Source organism: Emydura macquarii, unplaced genomic scaffold (assembly GCF_026122565.2).
Source record: "Emydura macquarii macquarii isolate MOO-44397 ecotype Brisbane River unplaced genomic scaffold, CSIRO-AGI_Emac_v2 contig_374, whole genome shotgun sequence".
Lineage (NCBI taxonomy): Eukaryota > Metazoa > Chordata > Testudines > Chelidae > Emydura > Emydura macquarii.
Genome location: NW_027130511.1, coordinates 12,858,275 through 12,878,286, shown reverse-complemented (window position 1 = coordinate 12,878,286; position 20,012 = coordinate 12,858,275). Strand labels below are relative to the sequence as shown.

At 43.2% G+C, this 20,012-nt stretch overlaps 1 protein-coding gene across 1 annotated transcript in view; it reads left to right on the top strand.

Annotated features, from left to right (window-relative positions):
* The window catches only part of NPAS3 (neuronal PAS domain protein 3), an 813,175-nt gene that overhangs the window by 51,564 nt on the left and 741,599 nt on the right, over positions 1 to 20,012 (top strand). The gene's annotated exons all lie outside the window — the stretch shown is intronic.

Sequence of the window (20,012 nt, the reverse complement as noted above, 5' to 3'; positions counted from 1 at the left end):
CTTTACAAAAATAAAATGTTATATAGGTATTTATAAATGTGTACATTTACTATTACAAATACTACTTACTTGCATATTCTTACAGAAAACTGTGTGATATCAAGTCTGGGAATGCTTTAAACTGCACTAATGTTGAATGGTCATGACTAACAATCTAAATGTTTGTTAAAAGATGTTTCATTGTGTAGCTAAATAAGAAAATGTCAGATTTTATGTACCAAAAAGATAGATGTCTTTCTCATCTGCATATAGGTTAGTATAAAACAGTAAACAGTTTAATACAAAACAATAAAAAATTATTTACTGTATTAACATACCTTTAATGTCCAAGATATTTCAGTGTGCTTTGGAAAAAATGTAATGGCCATAGAAATTAAATTCAACTTTCAAATGCCCAGTGGAAGTATATCTAATATACCCAATTTTGAAGCTGTATAATATAGTAGTTAATGGGAACTTTTTCAAAGGGACACCTTCAGGCACTGTGCAGAGCATTTTGGGTGCCCAGTTTTGGTTATTCAGGAAAGACAGTAAATATTGAGAGTGGTGCTTTTCTTGCCCATATTGACGAGGTGCTAAGGCTCAGCTGGGTGCTAGGTCACTGCAGTTTTTAGAACCTCACTGCTTTGTGAGGTGCTTTCAAAGAGCTGCTGTTATCCCTGTTTCTAAGTGTCACTTGTACGCTCTAAGCTTATTGAAGACACTTCAGTAATCCTCTCCTGGGATACCTCCTGCCTGGTGGGATCACAGAGCACATCACCAGCACCTGAATTGATAGAAAAACCTCAGAAATAGATGAGGGGGGAAATCTGTCACTAGTTTTTAAGTCATCTAAAATAATTTGCACATTATGTGCTTGAATGTTGCAGAAGTTTTAAGTGAAGCAGATAAAGGGACGTTTTCCACACATGCCTCCTTGGTCCAGAGTAAATAGCTATTTAGGTATCCAATGATGGCTCAAGTGGGAATTAGGTACCAACAGTGCTTTTGAAAGCTGATACTTGGTGGTGCCCAAGTTGCCTAAGGTCACAGTGCTTGACAGGATTTTCAGAAGTGCCCATACGAATTTCCTGGATGCTGAAGGCAGAAAGAAAAATCTTATTTGATCTAAAGATTGGATGCTTAGTAGGGAGTAATATGAAAACAATCTATTTCTGGCAGCATTGGATAGTGATCAAACCCAAACACTTTGGGTAGGAGCAGGATGCAGGTGAGGGGTAAAGGGAAGCCCAGCTCCACAGACTCAGACGTGTTAGCTGACCCTCAAAATACTTTTATCTGTTGGAAAGAACGTGTAACGTTGCATCAGTATAGAGGGAGCCTGTACTTACCCCTCTATTTAGGTGGCTTAACACTTTCCATTATAACATGCAACCTTAATTGTGCATATGCATTATGATAAGGTCTGAACTTTAATTACATGATCACTAAGGATACTATTTAGTCATGGAGGTCGTGCATTACGTGACTTTAAGGAACCTCTGTGAGTTCTTCAGCCCCCTTGGAGCTGTCAGCGGCTGCAGTGGGGGCTGAAGCTGTCAGCCACCGCAGCTGTAGCTGTCAATCCCCCCTGCTCAGGCTTCATTCCCCAAAGGTCAGCTCCCCCTCTCCCGTTATTTTAGTAAAAGTCACAGACAGGTCACGGGCTTCTGTGAATTTTTGTTTAATGCCCGTGACCTGTCTGTGACTTTTTCTAAAAATAACCATGACAAAATCTTAACCCTAATGATCACAAACCATTATTTCCACACAGGACCCTTTCCTCATTCAGTGCACAGAAGGGACACACAACTGGGAGAAATTAAAATTGCACAGGCAGCCATGAATCTGGCATTTCGTAACTTTTGAGTGCTTGACTTTGCAAACTAAATAACATTTTAAACATTTTCACTAAACATATATTTTAAAAACTATGCCGGGGATGCTGTATAATGTGTACCCAGAGTGGTGTAAAAGCTTATAAACTATGGGGTATAATTACCACTTCATCATATGTGTGCATCTCCTGCTACTATTTAGACCCCTACAATTTCAGTGTCCAAGTAAATATTAGAACTATCTGTGAACCAGTCCAGTAGCTTTATTACTCTTGAAATACTGCATCCATTATAACCATATCTGACCAGATCCATTATGTAGGTAATCTGTCAGCAATATATTTAGTGATCAGTAGCTCATGTAGCAATGAGTTACCACAGTCCAGTCTAGAAAACATCAGAACATGAATCAGAATCTTCAGATCTAAATATCAATTGGGTCTTTTGATTATTTCCACCTTTCAGCTTTTCAGCCACAAATTTCAAGCTCCCTCATGGAAAGTATGTTTACCTTAACCGTAAGTCCACATTGCAACTTTTCCATATTTTCCTTTTTATTCTGAAACAGAGCTGACAAAATGTTCAGCACAAGTGCAGATACCAAAGAACTTAACTCTTTTTTCCTCTTGCCTTTTGTATTGTCAGTTTCAAATATGGCTACATTGCACATCTCATCTGAATCAAAGCTATTCCGCATCTTTGACAAGAAGCAATCTGGTGGCTTTCAGAAAGAAATCTGCCTGTGGTAGCTGTTTGTGATATAAATATTACAAGGTCAAAACATTTTTTGGGGAGTGAGACACGATGTTAATGTTACTCTTGAATCCAAAGTTAGCATTTGACATCACTTTTGGAATGTATATCTCTTTTCATTGGAAGGTGCGGCTTAATCTCCATATTTCTCCACTGTATCACAATTTGATCTCAAGTTAGCTCTACTCTTTTAGATTTCTGTGGTATTGCTAGAAATATTAGTTTCATCATCAGTTACATTATGAAATATGATATAATTGTTGTTAGAACAATTATGCTGTGAGACCCAGTCAGTTTTTCTGCTTTTAGAGTCACAGATGTGTTTAAAGTACATTTAATGAGAGGATACTTAAGTAAAAGGATGCAGTTTTTCCTATCATACTGCCCCGTTTTTTATATTGGCAGATCCCTAATTCTTGCAGTAAAAAGATTGTAAAGTAAAAAAAAAAAAGATTTTATTTTAAATGCTGGCTGGACAAAAAGCAGAATAAATACTTGAAATCTTTAATAGGTTCATATTTGATATCTCATTTATCTCAGTTCTTCTCATATAGTATAGTAGAATAAATCGAAGCCAATAAAGCTCTTCTCAAATGCTATTCATTCGGTTAATAGAACATCGTGTGCCAAAATATTATACTTTCTACATTAATGAAACTGCCATAGATGAAGATTTTTCTATATCTTACATTATTTTTTATAAAATTTTAATTCATGTGGGGTTTAGCAATCACATTTCTTTAGACTTGTCTTAATTGGACACTCTCATTCTCTTACATTCTATGAAAAACCAGACCTATGGCTCTTGTTTCCTCATTCCTGTTCTGGTCTTCTGTAATACTGTTCCTCCCGTTATATTTTCTAGTAGAGATTAGTCCTCTGTAGCCACATGCCAATCCCTTTTGAAGAATCTGCCAGTTTGGGAGCAGGGGATGTTCAGTTTAGTTTGTGGTTCATGCCCTTCCTTCGTTGACATTAAGGAGACCATTTCTGTAGTAGACCTACCTAGTTCATGGTAAATGCTGAGTCTGATTTCTGTCTCAAACTTGGGCCACCCTAGTTGGCAGTGGGTTGGGTTACTGCCAGGCAGCTGGATTAGGTTAGGTCTAGATGTGGCAGTTTTGCTTTGCTTGGTGTCTGAGCCAATTTCTTTGGATGTTTTCTTCTTAATATCAGTGCACACAGACTGAAAATGAGTGTTCTTATGTCAACCTAAGAGGGCAATTTTTTATAAAAGATGCATTTATTTAATCAATTAAAACGTATGAGGTAGCTTCTAAATGGAGCAGAAATCACACCATAAACAGTTTTGGAGCTTGGTTTTAATGTTTCTTATGGGCAGTAATTGCTGAAAGACAATAAAGACACATTTCTATACATCACATTTGTGAAAATTTGTATATACTTGTTCTTCAGGCTGTGCAAACACAAAGATTTTGTGGTGGGGTTTTTTCCCCCTCCCCTACAAGCCTCTGCTTGGTCACAAGAGGTTATTCTCCACAATACATATTCCCTGCAATTGGTGAACACAGTCTTTCCCACGCTAAGCTAGTTTTTGAAAATGTTAATTTACTAGTGACAACTGATCTGTAACTAGCAAGATATATATATTTAAAAAATTGCAACCAATATCTTCCTGAACACTTACACTATAAGAAGGCATATCCAACCCTAACAAGGCCTATGATTATTGTGGCAGAACTGGAGGCCCCAGTCACGACTGCGGCTCCACTGCATTAAACATATATAAACACACAAGAAGTCTCTTTCCTGAGAAACTTAAAATATAATGAAAGGGTTTTGATGCCAATCAAAACCTTATATTAGAATACGCAATGCTGGGTCTTAGTAAGGAGGTAACACAAATGAGTCTTATTACTGAAAGGTTACAACATAAAAAAAATTAGTATAAATATTAACAATTTACTATCTTTCACATAAGTATTTTATTTCCAGATCCCAGTATATGTAGTTAACTGGTCAGCTCTGCTACGCTATATCTTACTGTTTTCTCTCTGTTTGTGCTCTACAAAAGGGAACAGCTGATCTTACATTCCAATAAATGTACATTCTTCTTCGAGTGCTGGTCCCTATGTGGATTACAAATGTGGATGAGCATGCATGCCATGTGCCGGAGCTGGAACTGTTCGTAGCAGTGTTCGTCGAACTGCATGCTCATCGTGCATTTGCCACATGACGCGTCCGAGGTCTTATGAGGCCGTGTGGGTCAACACCCCTTTAATTCCGCTTTACTGCTGCAGGGCCAGAGTTGAAACCCTCTTCCTTTCTCTGTATTGATAGCTTTTAGCATTCTTGTATATAGTTTTTACAACAGTTAAACATAGTTTTTAGTAGTAAGAAGTTAGCAGTTGTTAAGTTAGGAATTTTGTAATAGTTGTCTTTTTACCCCATGCGGGGCATCCCACTAGCTTAGGGGGACTATGCCGTGGCAAGCCAGGTTTAAAAACTGTGTGTCATGTCCATGCTCTTTCTCTGTGAGCAACGAACACCAGTGTTGTCTTTATTGTTTGGGTGAAGCCCATTTTCATCTGCTGCTCCATCTGTCACTCCTTTCCACCGCAGACTCGTGAGGCTCAAGAGCTCCGACTCTGAAAACAACTCACGGAGGAAGCAACGTGTCCATGTGTGCACTCTACTGGCATGCCACCAGATCCCCCGGAGTGACCTGTCTCACTGCTGGTGAGTGCTTCACCAGCCCCATCCAGAACAACATCCTCGGCTCCAGCAGTACCAACAGCACTGTCAAAGCAGCACCGTGCTTACAAGAAGCACATGCATGGACACAAGGGTGGCTCCCTGAGAGGGACAGCCTCAAAAAAGCAGTGTTGCCTCCCTGAGCTATGTGAGGTTGAGTGAGAAGTCGTGCAATGACGCGGCTGCTCCTTCACCCAAGAAGTCTCAAACAAAGCACAGGTCCAAACACTGTTGAGACCAATTGGTGTCATCCTCGACTTCTGTCGCAGAACTGCTGCCTCCAACGCTGGCTCCATCCACACCGCCGGAACCCTCGGAAATCCCACAACCAGAGCTCTGCACACCTGGTTGCCTATCCCCACTAACCCCTACGGACAAACTTCGTCTACCATATGCCAGTTCCCCAACGTGTCCCAGTCTGTCAGAAACCATACAAATTCCATCACCAGCGGATGAGCTGCTTCTACTAAGCCACTGCCCCGAGCCATTCCTCTTCTCACCGTCAGACCAGCAAGTAAACACATATTTGCAGATCTGGTCTGTGCCAGCCCCAATCATTCCAATGGCCCCACCATTTCCAGACCAACCTTCCAATTCAGAATGGTCCTCGGAAGAGGAGCCCGCCTTTTCACCGGCGCTACAGCCTGGAGCAGTGATGCTTGCCCCTCGCACCAGCATATGAACCCACCTCCGATGCGTGGTTCCGGTACCATTGTGGCCCACCGGCTCCAGTGGATCCATATGCTTGGCGTTAATGGCACCATTGGGACACGTACCATGTTCATGGGGCATCACCGCCATCCTTTGCCAGTCTATACGGCTCCTTCCTCAGTTTATGAGGAACCCCGTGATGCTGCACTGTTGGAAATAATGGAGCCACCGATCCGCAGGGAGCGTCTTCCTCCCTGGACGAGACACTTATCCCGTCCTTCCTTTCTCCCTTGGATGACTGACCATGGTCAATATCAGGACCTGCTCTGACACATGGCAAGGGACCTTAATCTACTGGTGGATCACATACAGGACTCCCAGGACAAGTTCCTAGACATCCTGCAACCAGCGGGACTCTTGCGCATCGCTCTCCCCATATACAGTGTGCTCTTTCAACCAGCTCGAGCAGTTCCTGCATGCCCCTGTATCATGAGCATCCACACCTAAAATAGCAGAACACAGGTACTCTGTCCTTTCAAAAGATACGGACTTTCTGTTCATGCACCCACCACCAAATTCGTCAGAGGTCCAGGGGTCAACAGAGCGAGCAAGACAACAGCACTTCTAGATTGAGCAGCCAAGAAACTTGACCTAATTGGCCATAAGGTCCATGCTTCGGTGGACCTCCAATTTCACATAACCAGTTACCAGGCTATTCTGGTGAAATATGACTTCCACACATATACCAAACTGGCAGAATTTCAGGCCTCTCTTCCAGAAGATAAACAGACCAAGTTCCAGTCTTTGGTCAAGGAAGATAAGTTGGTGGCCAAGATCATCCTCCAGGCCGCGGTAGATGCATTGGTCATAGCATCTTGCCCATTAGCCTTGGGATTGGTACTCTGTACAGACTTGTGGTTACAAATGTCAGGATTTCTGAAGGAGGTCCAGAGCATACTGGAGGACCTCCCCTTTGATAATCAAAAATGTCTTAGTGATAAAAATGAGCAGAGCCTGCACTCGCTTAGGGACTCTCATGCCACTATGCCCTTCTTGGGCCTTTACATGCCAGTCCCAACTCGCCACTAGTACCGGTCCTCTTTGGGTCCCTGTACCCTCCCCGTCTTGCCTACCAACCTTACCCTCCACATTAGCAGGATCAACTGTGCCGATGTCAGTGCTCACAATGGCCTTGATACCCTGCTGCTACTACCTCCTCTGCTTCTTTGTTTTTCCTGCAGTGCCCATCCAAGCACTCATTTTGACTCCTCCCTCGAGACATGCTAACCACCCTCCCCGTCTCCTGCAGTCCCTCCGGTCATCTTCAGGGGCCATCTTGCTCAATTCACCTGCAGTTGGAGCAAGATTACCACCGATCACTGGGTGTTGGACATCATACATGTTGGACATCATGGGGTATCTTATAGGGTTTTTTTCCTTTCCACCTCAATAACCCCCGTGGAACAACAGGAAACCCATCACAACACAGTCTCCTCTGAGAGGAAGCAACATCCTCCTCCAGAAGGGTAGAACAGAACATGTTCCACATCAATATCATGGCCAGGGTTTTTACTCTGCCATTTCATCATGCCGAACAAAGGGGGCAATCTTTGCCCCATTTTAGATCTGCCGACTCTAAGCAAATTCATCTGCAAATTCCGATTCTGCATGGTTACCCTTCCCCAGATTCTCTTCTGCCTTCCCCTGGAGCATGGTTCGTGGTTCTCAATATGAAAAATGTCTATTCTTTTTCAAGTGCTTGCTCATGTCCATTCCATTGTAGGTGTGTGCGTGCTTCGTGCACGGTAACCAGAAATTTTTTCCCTTTAGCATTACCCGTAGGGCTGGCTTTGGCACCCCCTGGAGTCCTGCGCACATGCCGCGGTATATGAGGTGCTGCCAGTCCTATGCCCCCTCAGTTCCTTCTTTCCGCCTGTGACTGTTGCTGGAAACTGCTTAGGCTTGCATTGCAAGTGCTCAGTCCCTTTTATGCTCCCTTAATCATTTGTTGTTTGTCTTAGTTAGGTAGATTAGACCGTTAGTGTTGTTAATAGTGGTAGTTAGTTACTTGGCATACTTCCTGCTGGGACTTTGCCAGGAGCAGGGCATGCCCTGGTCACCGGGTGTCAAACTGTGTGCCTCCTGTGGGAAGGCCTTTCCGTTGAGGGACCCCCCATTATAGTTGCCTAAAGTGCCTGGGGGAAGCTCATCTTAAGGACAAATGCAAAATTTGTAAGGCTTTCAGACCTTGAACCCCAAAAGACAGAGAGATCTGCTTGAAAGCCTTACTAATGGAGGCAGCACTCAGACCAGCCTTCGAACCAACCCATTCTGCTTCGGTACCAAGCATGGCATCGGTACAGAGCACGCTGTCGCCTCTGGCCCTGCCTCAGCACCAGACTTCTTCCTCTCCATTGAGGAAGAAGCAGCGAAAGCAGTGCACAGAGCGGGGACACTCCCCTGTGCCGTCCAAGAAAACGGGGTCAAGCACAGGGCCACACGAAAGCCAGACAGCGGAGACTCGCTCACCACTGCCAGAGCCTATGTCTCCAACCAGAGAGCCACGCCCGATTCCTGGGAGTGGGAGGGTGTCTCCGCACCTGCCGGCACAAAGAGGTCCAAATTTTCCCCTGCCTGGACAACTGGCTGATGAGAGGCAAGTCCAAGTCTAAGGTCCAGAGCAGTGTAGATCTAACACACCACCTGCTTCCGGCTGGGCCTGCTAATAAACAAGCAGAAGTCCACATTAACCCCGGTGCAGTAGATAGAGTTCATCGGGGCAGTCCTGGCTGCATCCCAAGCCAGAGCTTTCCTACCCCAGCCACGGTTCGAGGCGGTGTCTGCCGTCATTGCTTGCCTACACCTCTGCCCAATGATAACAGCCAGGTACTGTCTGCAGTTGTTAGGTCACAGGGTGGCCTGCACTTATGTGATGAGGCTGGCTCGCCTAAGACTCAGACAACTTCAGTTGTGGCTGGCCTCAGTTTATGCCCTGAGCAGACATTCCCTGGACTGGGTGGTCACAGTTCCCCCCCAAGATCCTGGCCACACTAGACTGGTGGCAGAGCCCCCGGGCAGTGTTGAGAGGCGTGCCGTTCGAAGAGTTAGTCCCCTCAGTCACCCTGATATCGGACGCCTCGGACTTAGGGTGGGGGGCCCATATCAGCACCAACCTCGGCACACAAGGGGTCTGGTCAAGAGAGGAGAGGCGCATGCACATCAACGTGAGAGAGTTATGGGCTATTCGACTAGCATGTGGAGTGTTCCTCCACTTTATTGTGGGCAAGGTTGTGCAAGTACTGCCAAACAATACAGTGACCATGTATTACATCAACAGGCTGGGGGAGCCCATTCCTCAGCCCTCTGCAAGGAAGCCAGTTGTCTGTGGGATCTGGCGGTGAGGCTCAATTTTCACAAAATAGCCTCTCACCTACCGGGAGTGAGGAATGACAAGGTGGACCACCCCAGCAGGTCATTCTTACCCCGCCATGACTTGGTCGCATCATCCAGGTGTGGTCTCTATGATTTTCCAGTGGTGGGGCTCGCCCCAGGTGGACCTGTTCACATCAGCATGGAACAAGAAATGCCTGCAAGATTTCTCCTGGGTTGTTGCCAGTACAGGCAGTCCTGGAGTACTTGTTACAACTAAAGCTAGGGGCTAGCCGTGACCTCCCTGAGGGTCTACCTAGAGGCTATATCGGTGTTCCATAAGCCTTGGAGGGGAGATCAGTTTTCTCCCACCCAATGACAATTAGGTTCCTGAAAGGGGTGGAGAGGCTCTATCCGCAGGTCTGTGACCCAGTGTCCCCCTGAGATCTCAACCTAGTCCTCTTGCAGCTCACAGGGCCCCCCTTTGAGCCCATGGCTACATGCCCTTTATTACTGCTGTCATGGAAGGTGGCCTTCCTGGTGGCCATTACCTCGGCAAGGAGGGTCTCCAAGATTAGGGCACTGATGAAATCATGCAGTCCTCATCCTTATTGCTCCCTTCTGGCCCTGCTGTTATTGGTTGACCGACTTCCTTCATCTCTCGGTTTACACCTGCCGATTCGCCTTTCCCCTTCCCTGAATCTCCTCATGCAGCAATGCGGCTGACTCTAGCACCCCAGCCCAGAGCTACTTCACCTCATGGCCTGGTATTTGGATAGGACTCACACACAGACATGTGCATGGCAGCAGTATATGACAACCTTTCACATAGCAGGCTCCTATCTACTGGAGCATATTAGCATGCGAAATGGAAACACTTCACGGTGTAGGTGGACCATCACCCCTTAAACCCACTCTCTATCCCCATTATCTTCGACTATCTTCTCCATCTGTGACAGTTGGTCCCTGCCCACTCTTCCATCCGGGTCCACCTAGTGGTGCTTAGTACCTTCCTCCCGCTGATTGATGGGTTTTCTGCTTTTAGCCCATCCTACCTCTACCTGTTTCCTCTGTGGTCTCCTCAACACCTGACTGTTGTCCGAAACCCTCCTCCCTCCAGAATCTAAACCTCATCTTCTCGACATTCACCAAGCCACCATTCGAACCACTGGTTAATTGCTCCTTCACCCATCTCTCCATGAAGGTAATCTTTTTGGGCAACTGACAGCGATGATGGCAAATCCGCGCTTTATGGTCTTCCAGAAGGGTAAAGTGTCCTTATGACTCCATCCCTAGTTCCTAGCTAAGGCAGTCTTTCCATTCCATCTTAACCAATCCTTTCACCTCCCACTTTCTATCTAAAAGCGCACGTCTCACAGATAAAGTGGACTCTGCATTCCCTCAACTTGGCTTTCTACCTATAACACGTGCAATTTTTGGACCTCGCCCAAGCTTTTTGTTGCCATTGCAAAATGTTGCAAGGGCCACATCCTTTCCTCTCAGTGTCTCTCCAAGTGGATCTCTCACTGCATCAGGGAATGTTAATCCCTTTCCCGAGCCTCTCTGCCAGGAGGCATCATTGCTCACTCCCCATGGGTGCAAGCGACCACATCCGCCTTCCTCATGGACGTTCAGTTGCAGGACATTTGTAAAGTGGTCCTCTGTCCACACTTTCACCGCTCACTACACCATAGTCCTGTCGGCAGCAACAGATACGGCAGTTGGCCATGCAGTCCGGCAGACTCTCACTTCTAATGAGCCCTCGCACCCACCTCCATGCTGAGTACTGTTTGCTACCCTACCCACGTCTGGAATCCACATAGGGACCAGCTCTCAAAGAAGAAATGGGGGTTACTTACTGTAACTAGAGGTTGTTTGAAATGTGGTCCCTATCTGGATTACAATCCCACCCTTCTTCCTCTCTGCTATGGGCTCTGTCTGTGCCTGTTGGTAAGAGGAACCAGGAGGGGCGTTGACCCATGCAGTCTCATAAGACCTCGTGTGCACCCCATGGCCAAGGCATGATGTGCACAAACAGTTCCGGCACATGGCGTGCATACCGGTGTTTGGAATCCCCATTTTTAGGTCTATAATTAACTCATTGCTACCAAAAGCAAAGAAACTTCAGTACCCTCAGCTTGAAATACTCTTTTGTGTTCTTAGTTCCCTCCGCCTGGCTTGGGTTGAGCTGAAAAAAACCAGGATTTTCCTCTCTTTCAGTTGTAAATCTGTCATAGCTCTGGCTTCTCTCTCAAAATGCATTTGTGGTCCCTTAAATCCAACAATGTCACTATTAAAGTACCTCCACTCAGTTTTCTTGACTTACTGTGAATCCAGTAATATCGTCTGACATAGATTGCACAAGAACTTCTTCAACATTTATTTTCAGGAAATGTGCATTACCATTTTTCTACAAAACACATACTATAGTTATAACCCTATTTAATTCTCCAGTTTCTCATTTATCACTCCTTGTGCAGGTAACTTTTCATGAGCCCCCTGGCAAGGATAACACTTTCAGTGTTTCTTAATTATTATTGTTCTGTAAACTGTCAATTCACTTTGTTTTTGGCAGATAGTATTGCAAACTTCCTTTCTAATGAAGTTAAGTTTTGTAGCATGGTAAACTTAGGGCTTATCTATATGAAAACTAGAACTAAAGTATCTAAATGGGCTGTAATTCACTCTGTTAGTTATTTTGATGCAAGTCTGTGTGGGACACTTATTTTGGAATAAGACTGCCCTATTTGAACATAACTTAAGTAGATTTTTTTTTTAACAATAGTTTATTTTTGGGTAAGTTTCTGTATAGACAAGTCTTTAGTTCTTTTGGGAATTCTTAGTCGAAATATCTTTCCTGCTGCCAGTGCATAATGTCATCTGAGATCCAAGCTGCAAATCTCTGTTGGTAACTGAGTGATCCCACTTGAGTGAGTTTTACTTTTTTAAATATTGTGCTATGAACTAATATTTTAATTCATTTAGTCAATGCTTTATATTTCTTTCTCTGATCAAGACAGCCAGATCACATGGGAGATCAATAAAATGGTGCGGTAAAGGTTTGAAAATGGTGCAGCAAAGGAGAAATGAAAAAGATGTGATCTACACATTGAGAGAGACAGCTGAGGCTCAGTTGATAGTCATTTTGGCAGCATAGAGTTTATATAGTTCACATCTTAGACATCTTTCATGTAATTTTTTGCATTACATTTACTGGTAGTAAAATTACAACATTGCTGTATGCTTCCTTAAATAAGTGTCCTAGCTTTTGCCTACTATTCCTACAATTCAAGTGGTTTTAACTGTCTTTGTGAGCTATATTGCTCTTCAGAGCTGCTTGATAAATGCAAGTCTGAAATGTTGTTTGTATTGCAGCTTAAAATATGCATATTGTAAAACTGTTCGGAAGCAAGGAGTTGAACCTGCACATTGGGTTTCAGCCATTCAACCAAAGACAGAAAGATGATTGAATTCAGTCTTAAATTTCATAGAACTAAATTTAATGGTGAGTACAATCACGCTCTATGGTGATTGTTTTCAGTGCTGCTTTATTAAGTTGTGTAATGGCAAGAGTTCAAACTCTGGCAATTGTTCAAATGGTAAATTTAGGGAGTGTGTTAGAATGCTTGCTAGTAACAAGTATAAGGGTTTTCAAAGTGCAGAGAGTATTATTTTTACCTAGATGTTGCTTCAGCCTGTGATTCGTATTTAAATAATTTGGAAGTTTTAAACTTAATACCCTGCTTTTAAAAATGTTTTAAAATCTTGTTTTATTCCCCAAAGATTTGTTTTCCGCTGTTGCGATTAGATGATGACAGCTCGCTGGCTTTTAAAATTGATCAGGAAGTATTCTGGCAGTCATTCCGTGTTGTAATAGCACTTTAATGGATATGAGCTATTCACCCAGATCAGACTCAATGTCAAAACAGGCGAAAATACAGCTGTCACTCTGGACAACAAGTTACACATATGCAAGTAGCTGCTAATACACTGTAGAAAGACAGCCTTGTAAAAATGCTTTAAAAGTGTATGTGAGTTCATGCACATAGAATCATAGAAGATTAGGGTTGGAAGGGACCTCAGGAGGTCATCTAGTCCAATCTCCTGCTCAAAACAGGACTAACCTCAACTAAAGCATCCCAGCCAGGGCATTGTCAAGCCGCACCTTAAAAACCTCTAAAGATGGAGATTCCACCACCTCCATTCCAGTGATTCATCACCCTCCCAGTGAAAAACTTTTTCCTAATATTCAACCAAGACGTCCCCCACTGCAACTTGAGACCATTGCTCCTAGTTCTGTCATCTACTACCACTGAGCACAGCCTAGTTTCATCCTCCCTGGAACCTCCTTTCAGATAGTTAAAGGCTGCTATCAAATCCCCCCCTCATTCTTCTCTTCTGCAGACTAAACAAGCCTAGTTCCCTCAGCCTCTCCTCATAAGTCTTGTGCTCCAGCCCCCTAATCATTTTCGTTGTCCTCCACTGGACTCTTTCCAATTTGTCCACATCCTTTCTGTACTGTGGGGCCCAAAACTGGACACAGTACTCCAAATGCAGCCTTACCAATGCCAAATAGAGGGGAATAATCACTTCCCTCGATCTGCTCGCAATGCTCCTACTAATACATCCAATATGCCATTAGCTTTCTTGGCAATAAGGGCACACTGTTCACTCATATCCAGCTTCTTGTCCACTGTAACCCCCAGGTCCTTTTCTGCTGAACTGCTGCCTAGCCAGTCAGTCTCCAGTCTGTAGCAGTGCATGGGATTCTTCTGTCCTAAGTACAGGACTCTGCACTTGCCCTTGTTGAACCTCGTCAGATTTCCTTTGACCCAATCTTCTAATTTGTTTATCCTGTCCCTGCCCTCCAATGTATCTACCATATCCCATCTTGGTGTCATCTGCAAACTTGCTGAGGGTGCAATCCACCCCATCCTCCAGATCATTAATGAAGATGTTGAACAAAACCGGTCTCAGCACCAGCCCCTTACTGGCTGCCCACTAGACATCAAGCCATTGATCACTACCCGTTATGCTCGCTGATCTAGCCAGCTTTCTATCCATCTTATAGTCCATTCATCCAGTCCATACTTCGTTAACTTGCTGATAAGAATGATTCTGTGATGTGCATGTATACACACACACATATATATACACTATAGGTACATATGTATGTATGAAACAACCTCACCGCCACCTAACCGACATAAATAAATAACTTGCTATGAGCCAAGAATGAAATTCATCCCTGGTATGAAGATAAACTCCATCAGAGAGAGAGAAATCTTTCTCCTTCTCCCATTCCCCCACTTATTCAAATACTGCTGAATAGATATTAGTAGCTCCATGCATCTTGGAGTGTAAGCTCTTTTTTCATTGTTTTTGTTATTTTTCAAGTGCGTTTTACAGCACTAGATAAACTTATGGTGCTCTCTATATATTATGGGGGAGTTGCAAGTGCCCTGTATTTTTTAGTTTCCTAGTACTTTCCATTGTAAATGTTCTTGCAGTCTGATTTTTAGAAACTCTTACACCTCCACTGTTTGTAGCAGGCCTATGAAATTTGACAGGGAAAAAGTCCTGGAGCCAGAGAGGTACTTTTTCTTTGTCCTATGAGCATTCTTGCCCATGCTTCCTCACTTTTGTTATTTATTTTTTCCTTTCATTAGCTCTTCCCGCACCTTTTATTTCCCACGTACCTTTCCTCTTTCATTTTTACTGTTGATTCCCTCTTTGCTTCTTTCCTGCTTCCCTTCCTCTCCCTCTCTGTCTTATGTTCTCTTCCTATTGTTTTCAGTCTGCCCTTCAGTCTCTTTTTCTCTCATCTCAGCAACTTCTTCCACCTTCTCATGCTCCCTTTAACCTGTCGCATTGCTCAGTACCTCTTTGATCTAAGGTAACCCCTGAGTCCCTCCCCTGAAAATTTGTTTACCATTTAGTCCCCTCGCTCTTCCAACACATCCATCCCCACCACTCACACAGTCAGTTAGAACTGCCAAGTGACACGCATCTTGTGTGATGTGCATTTGGTAGCCCTGTAATACGTAGTTTCACAGTTAAGCCTGAAACATATGCATTTTGCTGCAGTTCTACCTGTGGGCCACTGGGCTCTGCGGTGGCGCTATTTAGTAGGCAGCCCAGAACCCCCTCATTCTGCTCCTTCTGCTGGATCCCAGCCGTCAAAGAGCATTCAGGTAGAGAAGTGGCACCTGCAGCACAAGTTAAGCATCTCGATGTTGCCCCAGGCTCCCTCCCTTCCCTTTAGAGCCATCTGTATCAAACTCCCTCCAAGCACCACAACTCCAACAAATGCTTGGCCCCAGAAAACCAAACAGTCCCCAGGAACCTCAGCACCACCAGCCCAGCTAGGCATACAGATCTACTCGAGCGCCCACCTGCCAGATCTTATGCAGCTCCATGCCCTTCCCCATCATTGCTTAGGGCAGATTGTGTTGACAATAAGCTTAAGGTCATATGCAAATTGGCTTATTAAAGAATTTGCATAAGAAGTCACACATGGAATAATACAGAATTTGACTGTTATCATCAGTCACCTGCCTGCTCACTCATTCCCAACCATCATGTCTCACTCACAGTTGCATTTAGTCACCAGACTCTCTCTTTCTCTGTCAGTCTCACACACGTTTGGGCACTCCACATATGCATGCGCGCACACAGTCACGCTCTGGTTGGGTGGGAAAAATGGAACTGAAGAATCCCCCATGGGCACAAGTGGCGTAAAGGCATACAGAGGCACCTATGTCTCTGCTATCTGGTAGTGAGGAAGAAAAGCATCCAGAACAGGAGCTTCTTTGCTGGCCTGTAGAGGAAAAAGGCTTTGAGGCTCCCAAATAAAATGCTGCCTGCCCAGGCTACATACATCAGTGCACAGGTGGAGCTGTTCTCAGTGTCAGCTAGAGAGAGCACAGGCCAGCTCAGTTCAGCAGTACCCCAAAAGCATGGTCACAGCTGTGGGAGAAGAGGGAATGGACTGTCCCTTGAATCCATGCAGGGAAACTGGTTCACCTGGCAAATGCTTAGTTCTTATTGGCTCAGGCTGGGTCTTAAAAGTACATTTTTGGTTGTCATCTCTTCATTTCTATTTACACGGAAAATACTAACTTTTATGTAGTGCTTTTACATGCCACATACATATCATTCATAGGCCCAATACTGTACTTTACTCTTTGCTCAAGTAAGACTCCATTTGACTCCAGTACAAGTTGTGCCTGGGTCAGGGTTGTAGAGTCAGGCCCCATATAAACACACCTCATATCTGCACGGTGTTGTGTTTGCTATGTATCTTAAGGTTAGACTTCAGCCCAATGCCATCCTATTGTCACTTGCTGTGGTTTAGGGGAGTTTTTGCAAGCTTACACCCTGTGACTCTTGAATTCATGGGTTTTATGAAGTGTTGGGATTTCAATTTACAGTGTTTGAAAAGTATAGTTTAATGATTGTTATTAGCTGTTTAGAACATAGGACAAGATTCTGTTTAACTATCACCTAGAAAGAGAAGATACTTGTAGTTATAAATTGCTGCTTCTCCACAATCACTCTCTGATATCCCTTGTTTCCCTGTTATGAAACAATAAATATCTTCCATAGTAATGTCTGTTGCATCTTTGTATCAACCCTATCTTTCTTAGCGTCTCTTCTGTTCTTGCATGAAGATTTACAGTATGTTTATAACTATTTAGCACCTTGACAAGGGAAAATTGACTTCTCTGTGCTTTTTTGACCTTTTAGGCTTTAGAGCTAGTTCACAGCGTGATAACCATGCATGGCTGTGAAAAAGGGATCATGGCAGGCTTCAGCAGAGGCCTGCAATGGTGACCATTATCTAATAATTTGCTGTGCCTGATATAAATTGCTCAAACAGCATCCTTCCAGGTTTTCCTCTCAAGGGATCACATGCTTTAAAGAGTGACCTTCCTCTGCCCCAGCACGTCAACCTGGAAAGTTTCTACTTGCTATTGAATTCTTGATAAATAATAGACAGTACTTAAAACCTTCTTAAGACATTAAATGTGAAAGATATGCTGCTTTATTGTTTTGAAAACCTGAATGAGGTTTTTTAATATTGCATAATAAAATAGTGTGCTTTCATCTCAGGTTTTGTTCACTTTTGTGTTGTTCCTTTGCAGCCAAAAAGACATTTTCTTTAAACGTCTCTTCTAAAACCAGTTCTCAGTAAACATGAAATATTTTCAGAATCATTGTTTACAACTTTCTCATCCTGAATTACACAGTATTGAAGTGTACATCTCTCAACATTAGATGGGGTTAGACACACAAAGTCAACAGTTTTCAGTGTGCTTTCAGTAAATGATGACACCAAAAATATCAGCCATCATACAGATCTCTTTCTGAGACATAAATCTGTGTGCTTTTTCCTCTTCATTAAACCAGTTGTTCTGTTACCTCCAGTCATCATTAAACAAGGGGAGAGGCTTTACACCCTTGTATTTTTGATCTGGTGGTTCATACATTGGTCCTGGTACAATATTGAGAATTGTGTTTTATTCCGTCCTCTGAGTATAAATCTCAGAACTTTTCTAGGAATTATTTTTTACTAGCACAAATTTGGAAATTGTTGTTTAAAATACAAAAGATGATAATTTCAGTAGGCACTGGAAAAAAATCCATACAAGTTGCACTTTAAAAAAAAAAAAAGTATGGGGGGAAGTGTGCAATTACAGCTAATTACATGTAATCCTCTACAGAAATAACAATCTAGCAGGGCGCACAGTTCTCTTCAGAACTTTATTTGCCTTCATATGAATCAGGTTTTTGAAAGGTGTAAAGCGATTCGGTGCCCATTTTTCAACTATCCTGTTCATGAATTAATATAAATTGTTTATTAATGGAAATAAAACTGAATCCAAAAAAGTAATTAAAATCATTAAAAATGCAGATTGTTGCCCTTGTTTAGAAAAATTAACACTTGAGTTTTGCCTGGTTTACACATCTCGTCAATGGAATTTTTCTCACCTGTTCTTTACAAATAGTTCATGTTTTTTTATTTATTTTTGTAAAGCAGTACCTTTTTGCAAATACTTGTGAACCACCTAACATACATCTATGCATATGTCACAAATGCATTTTTGCTTTCAAGGCAGGTTAGTGGTAATTTTTTCTCCTCCTTTTGGTCATTGAGGAGGGAGTTGGGAGTGCTTAGATGTAAATAGAAAATTGTGTCCTTTTTACAGAATATAACTGGGTACACTCTTTTGGCATCCTAGGAAGAAAGGTTGATAGAATCACATTCTTATGGATTAGGAGGTGGGGGAGTAAAGGTGTTCTTGTAGCAGGTTTTATGCCTCCTCTTGGGATTTAGTCAACTGTGCAGAAGCTAACTGTGTTTTAGGCCAATCTGTGACAGTGTCTAGTGTAGAACTGAGGCTTTCTATTCACACCATTTACTCCGGATATTGTAGTTTGGATGAGATTGTTGCTGAAGTGGCTGCATGTTTTGGTAAAAGAATCTTACAAGTAGAAGATGCAATTTAATGCTGTGCACTTGATTGACCTTCATTGTTTCAGGTTGTTCTTTCTGTAGCGAAAGTAAACTGCAGTGTATTTCCTATGGAATACACCCACGTGCCAGCCTACTTTCACTAAAAGCTTGTCTGCAGTCTCTCTAAAGTTATTTAGAGAGAGAGGCTGGCATAAATTAGCGCACAAGTAGTCTGACCATATATCATTTTCATTGTGAGGATCTAAGAATGATCCTTTTTCAACTGAATAAGTAGTCTGAAAGGAGAATAAAATAGGATGCAAGAGAATGGTAAGAGTCCTGAAACTTAATTTATCTATTTGCAAATGTTGCTCATTGAGATGTGTACTTTATGCATCTATTCCTTTATTCTGAATCTCCCAGAATACTGGCATTTTAACCCCTTGCAAACAGACATCTTAAAGTTACTCTTATAGTGCGCACATTTCCCAAACAACTGTTCATTTTAGGTCAAATCACCCTCCCCTCTCTGCCCCCTCATTCTGTTGAAGAGGAGTGATGTACTCAGAATAGTTTGAGATTCTTTTAGCCACCTCTCCACTGCTTCAGTTAGGGATGTGGCCTCTGCCACAAGCCCCAGAAATTCCTGGCCACACATCGGGGAGTGGAAGATTCTTTATTGCTCCCCCACCATACAACAGTTCCAGATTAAGCTGCTGATGACTCTCCAGCCATGTCTTCGCCCCATTGCTCACTGGGCCGAGGAAGGTGGCATGGCTGTTATTGTTATGTGCATTTCTAAAAAAGCATTGCTGTGGTGCTGAGTGGTTTAACATGTTCCTTTTTATGTATAAGGACTGTCCCCAATGGAAGCAAATCTCTTTACTTTCCTCTCCTTTGTCACCTTTATTTTGAATAATTACACTTCTAGTAAATGTGGGTGGACCTTCCCTAGCTAACAGGAAATGCCTTCATGAATAGTTGAATCTTTCGAAACTTGGGCTCAACCTAAACTCTGATGGAAGTAAGTCTCATAGCTGTGGACTTTGCAATGAGACAGCTTGGGCCTGGTTCAATATCCTAGTACATGCATTCAGTCAATTGAACTGTCCCAGGTCAGCAGTCCCAGGTAATCACTGCCATAGTGATGCTCAAAGAGAACAGGCAGTTACCGACAGAGCTGAGACCCGGCCCATTTAGGTCATTGAACTTCCAGTTAGATTTGGAACTTGGATTGGACCTGAAAC